The 5,361-nt window shown below is 41.2% G+C and overlaps 1 long non-coding RNA gene across 1 annotated transcript; it reads right to left on the bottom strand.

The window, feature by feature from the left end:
• Positions 1-571: 571 nt before the first annotated feature.
• Positions 572-3,685, bottom strand: LOC109795566 (uncharacterized). The gene is made up of 2 exons (XR_002239562.3): positions 1,011-3,685; positions 572-921 (listed from the first exon to the last, which is right to left on the bottom strand). It is a non-coding gene; the product is annotated as an uncharacterized LOC109795566 (long non-coding RNA).
• Positions 3,686-5,361: the final 1,676 nt, after the last annotated feature.

The raw sequence follows: 5,361 nt of genomic DNA, 5'->3' as shown, positions 1-5,361 counted from the left end.
CAGACAGAGATCCTAGATTCACCTCTAGGTTTTGGGAGAGTCTACAACAAGCTTTGGGGACCCAACTTAGACTCAGTTCAGCTTACCACCCTCAAATTGATGGTCAGACTGAGAGGACTATTCAATCTTTAGAGGATTTGCTTAGAGCCTGTGTGTTGGACCAAGGGGGTAGTTGGGATAGTCTTTTACCTTTGATAGAGTTTACCTATAATAATAGCACTACTACAAAAGCACTATTCTACATCGGTTCTGGAAGGTAATTTACATCGATTTTATAACTGATGTAGAATAGACCGACGTAGATTTGTGTTCAAATCTACATCGGTTGTCAGAAAACCGATGTAGATTTGCGTTCAAATCTACATCGGTTGTAAATAAAACTGATGTAGATTTGAACGCATATCTACATCGGTTCTACTTTAAACCGATGTAGATTGCTTTTAAAAAAAAAAATTAGATTCTTAGCTGGTGCTCCACCAAGTGCTCTCCCGCAGCCAAGTACCGCACTAGATCACCGTTAAAGTTTTCATATCAGATGTGCATTAAGATGCGCAAAATTAAAAAGACTAACTTGTTAAAAATATAAAATCCATTCAATAATTATGAAATATATGCAGCTACAGATATGGTTCAATGCATCTTTTAGATCAATAAAAATTCAAATTATATGAAAATTCATCCCATGGTTGGACTAGAACCAAATCAGCAGCTGGATCACCTACTTGGAAAAAATCAATTACATGCCAAACTTCTAAAAATCAGACCTTCACAAACTTTTAGCTATATTTGCCTATCACAATTAATATGACTGATAGTAAACACCTATTTCCCCTAGTAACCTATCGGCTTCGACAAAAAGAAATATGCCTCGACAGCCTTTTGCAACGCAAGAACAGCATGGCTCTGGAAACGGAGGTCAGTCTGAAAACACAACAAAACCCCAAATTATAGGCTATTAATCAAAAGACCATGCTTTTATAATAGCAGCAACAAAAAAAACAACACAATACCTTGGTTGGAATGGAACCAAATCAGCAGCTGGATCACCTACTACATGATCAGGAGCAGCAGTCTTATCCACTTAGATTATGGCATCACCGACTGGCCGATCCAGTTGCAATTCTGATCCAGTGACCGAGACATGATTTGGCTTAGCCAAGCCACCGACCAACAGAGCATTCGGTGCAGTTGGATCAGCTAGATCACCTACATATTGACCAGTTTCAAACACACATGAATTGTGCCCAGCTAGAAATTTAGAAAAGGAAAAAAAACAACATAAGGAAATTTCCTCTCACTAGAAATTTGGGAAAAGCTTGTTCATCACTGAGCTTGGCTGCTTTATAGCTACAAATATGAGATGCTTGAGCGTGTTCAATGCTGTCAAACAAAAAAAAGAATCACAATGAGAAAAAGTATTTTTATAATAATTACTTTAAAACAAGATATACCAAGAAACAAATATTACATTTAAAATGCTTCAATCACCAGAATTAAGAACTAGTGATGACAATCACGCATATCCCCAAATGTTATCATGCAAGCCAAAGTGCCAAACTTCAATTAAACTAAAACATGACACAAATTAAGAACTTATTCACCCACTCCAAACCTATAAAAGATTAAGAACTATTAAAAGAGATGTGGAAAATTTACATACCAGGCTTGACAACCTCCCCTGGATTTGACTTTATAAGAAGTTGACGACCATCCAAGTGAGTCAGCACAAATTGGAAGCCACATAAGGCCTCAGTGAGGGACAAGGAGTGCTCCACAAAATGGTCTTCAGACTTTCTTCTGAATTTGGGGTGTTCTTTCTGCTGAAGCACAAAGACTTTAATCTAGCATGTTCAATACATTTCAACCAAGCCCTTTCAGTCTAATAGCACACAACAACCATCCACCCGAAAAAGACCAGAACACAGTAAGCAAAACTATCTGCAAAACTCTTAGCATAAAAAAACAACACCAACTCTTTATTTCTCATAAATAATCACCAAAGTATAGAAAACAAAACGTGAAAGCAATCCACACTAATCACCAGGTGCGCTCGGTGGGCTCGAGCCTCTTCCAGATCCTCTCCACCACTGCCACGAGGGAGTCAAACTCGGTCAACAGGTGCGCGTTGGTGATCCACGAGACCCTGTCTTGGCTATCGGAGTTGGCTCTAAGGAAGAAGCCGAGGTCTCTGGAGGCGCAGAGGAGCTGCTCCATGTGCTGCGCGAACCACCGTACCTAGGAGGTGGGGTCGGCGGTGCTACGGTGGAAGTTGGAGAGGTTGAGGTGGTTTCTTCCGCCGGAGGAGGGGTAGACGGAGAGCTAGTCCTAGAGGATGAAGGTGTCGTGGTAGACAATGTGGTGCACGGCCAGGCACTTGAGGGTGACGGTGGCATGGTGCGTGGCGTTGAGGCGGTCCATGAGGAGGTCGACTAAGGCGGAGGCAGTGGTGCGTGACCCATCGGCGGAGGAGATGAGCGTGGCGAGGTGCTTGCGCGTGGGGGGCACGGAGGAGTCGTGGGTGGTGGGGGCACAGGGGGGAGAGGGTGGTCCATTAGGAGAGTAGCGCCTCCTTGCTCTGCGATGCTTTCTCTTTGATTATTCTGATTAGGAGTATTGAACGACGGTCAAGTGGGGGAGTCAGAGGGGGAGGCGACGACGACGGCGTAGGAGTGGAGGAGGTGGCGATGGAATCGAAGAGGGCTTTGGCGTCTTGGAGGTTTGGGGATTTGAAGAGAGGGGGAGTGTGCACCCGCGCGAGAATGTTAGGGTTTCATTTCTACATCGGTTATAAGCAAAACCGATGTAGAACAACTCCCCAGATTTTTTTTCTACATCGGTCATAAGCAAAACCGATGTAAATATATTTGTATTTTATATTTATTTACAAGTTTGCCACCGCGTTTATGATTTACATCGGTTCTGGTAGAACCGATGTAAATGTGGCGATGTTAAATACTGTTTTTGTAGTAGTGTAGTTACCACTCAAGTATAGGTATGGCACCTTATGAAGCCTTGTATGGTAGGAGATGTAGGACCCCTTTGTGTTGGTGTGAACCTGGTGATAATGTTATCTTAAGACCTGAGATTGTGCAACAAACCACTGATAAGGTTAGATTGATACAAGAGAGGATGAGGACAGCTCAGAGTAGACAAAAAAGTTATGCTGACAGGAGAAGGAAGGACTTGGAATTTCAAGAAGGTGACCATGTGTTCTTGAAAGTCACTTCGTGGACTGGGGTTGGCAGGGCATTGAAATCCAGAAAACTTACTCCTCGATTTATTGGTCCTTTCCAAATTCTAAAAAAAGTCGGTAGTGTTGCCTACCAAATTGCTTTGCCTCCTAATCTGTCAAATCTCCATGATGTCTTCCACATTTCCCAACTTCAGAAATACATCCATGATCCTTTGCATGTGATTGAGTCGGATCATCTTGAGGTTAAGGAGAACCTAACGGTGGAAGCTACCCCGGTGAGAGTCGAGGATCGAATGGTGAAGCAACTTAGGGGTAAGGAAATTACTTTGGTGAAAGTTATTTGGGGAGGAGCTACACCTGAAAGTGCTACTTGGGAGCTAGAGGAGAAGATGAAAGCGTCATATCTATTTTTATTTGCTTCAGGTAATTTCAAGGACGAAATTTCTTAAAGGAGTGGAGAATTGTAACACCCCATTTTTCTTATTTGATTTTATTTTAAGGGTATTTTGGTAATTTTATAAAGGTGATAGGGGTGATTTAGTAGCTTGGAACGGGCTGTTCCGGAATTGGAACGGGCCGTTCCAAACTACCAAAAAGCATGTGATTTAGTAGCTCGGAACGGCCTGTTCCGGAATTGGAACGGGCCGTTCCAAACTACCAAGTTGTGTGTGAGTTAATAGCCTAGAACGGGCCGTTCTCAAGTTGGAACGGGCCGTTCTGGACTATTAGGTTTGCCATTAACCCTAATTGAGAACGGGCTTGGAACGGGTCGTTCCCAAAATTATGGCCGTTGGGGGTAATTAATGCACACCAGAACGGGCCGTTCTGGTTTTGGAACGAGCCGTTCTGGATGTGATTTTTAGCCACGTTTTAAGGATTTGGAACGGGCCGTTCCGGATTTGGAACGGGCCGTTCCGGCGTAAAAAGCCTATAAATAGAGTTGTTTGCCACTCCCAAAAAGCACACCTCTCATTTCTAATTTCTTTTCTTCTGCTCTCTCTCTTCTCTCCTCTACTTTCTGCTTCAGACCGAGGGGAACCCAATGAGGGAGATCAACCAGATCTAGTGTAGATTCAGCTTCTACATATCTAGATTCAGCTTCTACATATCCAGGTACGGGGGAAAAGGGGATTATTTATATGTAGAGTTACATGAGGGAATTGGGTAGAGGAAGAGCCCGTAGAATTATGAGTAATTTTATAATTATTTCTGTTTGAAGAATTATTTGTCTTATATGATTCTGTATATATTTAGGAATATGAATATATATTTATTTTGTAAAAATGAAGATCTATGAGAGAGAACGAAATTATAGAAAAGTGCCTGTAGGTTAGGTTTTGGAAAAATTAGATTATTTCTGTTTGAGGAATTAATTATACCATTAGATTCTGTATGTGTTAAGGATTAGAAATATATATTTAAATTGTAAGAAGGATGATCTGGGAGAAAAAACGAAATTGTAAAAAAAGTGCCTGTGAGCTAAGTTTTGGAACAATTGGGGGTTTTACTGGTTATGCTAAAATTATATTAAATTGCTAATTCTATTGATTATTATATTAATTTATGAATATCATTATTATATTATTTGATAAAAATTGATGATTTAAATGTGAATTGTTTGATATGTATGAAACCCATTATTTTGGACTTATTTGATATGTGTATGAAATTGAACTATGAGATGTTGTACGGACATGATTAAGAATGTGATTGCGATGTGTTTCCTCACACTAATGACTAGGGATGGCACGGCCCCTGGGTAAGTGGTGCTATAGGGAGGGCGTGACCCTAGCATGGTGTGGGATGAGTAAGACAGTTAACACACACCACTTATGTCGATTATGGCAGCCCTGGCATAGGGTTTATTGCAAAAGATTGTGTGGATTGTGATGTGATTGTGGTTCCTCACATCAATGACTAGGGATGGCACGGCCCCTGTGTAAGTGATGCTACAAGGAGGGCGTGACCCTGGCATGGTGTGGGATGAGTGAGGCAATTAACCCGTATCACTTATGTTAGTTGTGGCGTGCCCTTGGCATAGTGTTAATTGTAAGATCTGTGTGGATTATGATGAATTGATGTAATTGTGGATTGAGATTTGAGATGTGAAGATGAGAAATGATTGATAAATTATGATATATATATATATATATATATATATGCTTGTA

This window comes from Cajanus cajan, chromosome 3, assembly GCF_000230855.2.
Source record: "Cajanus cajan strain Asha chromosome 3, NIPB_CcT2T_4, whole genome shotgun sequence".
NCBI lineage: Eukaryota > Viridiplantae > Streptophyta > Magnoliopsida > Fabales > Fabaceae > Cajanus > Cajanus cajan.
The sequence above is the reverse complement of the archived record's forward strand: the minus strand, read 5'-3'. Positions and strand labels throughout refer to the sequence as shown.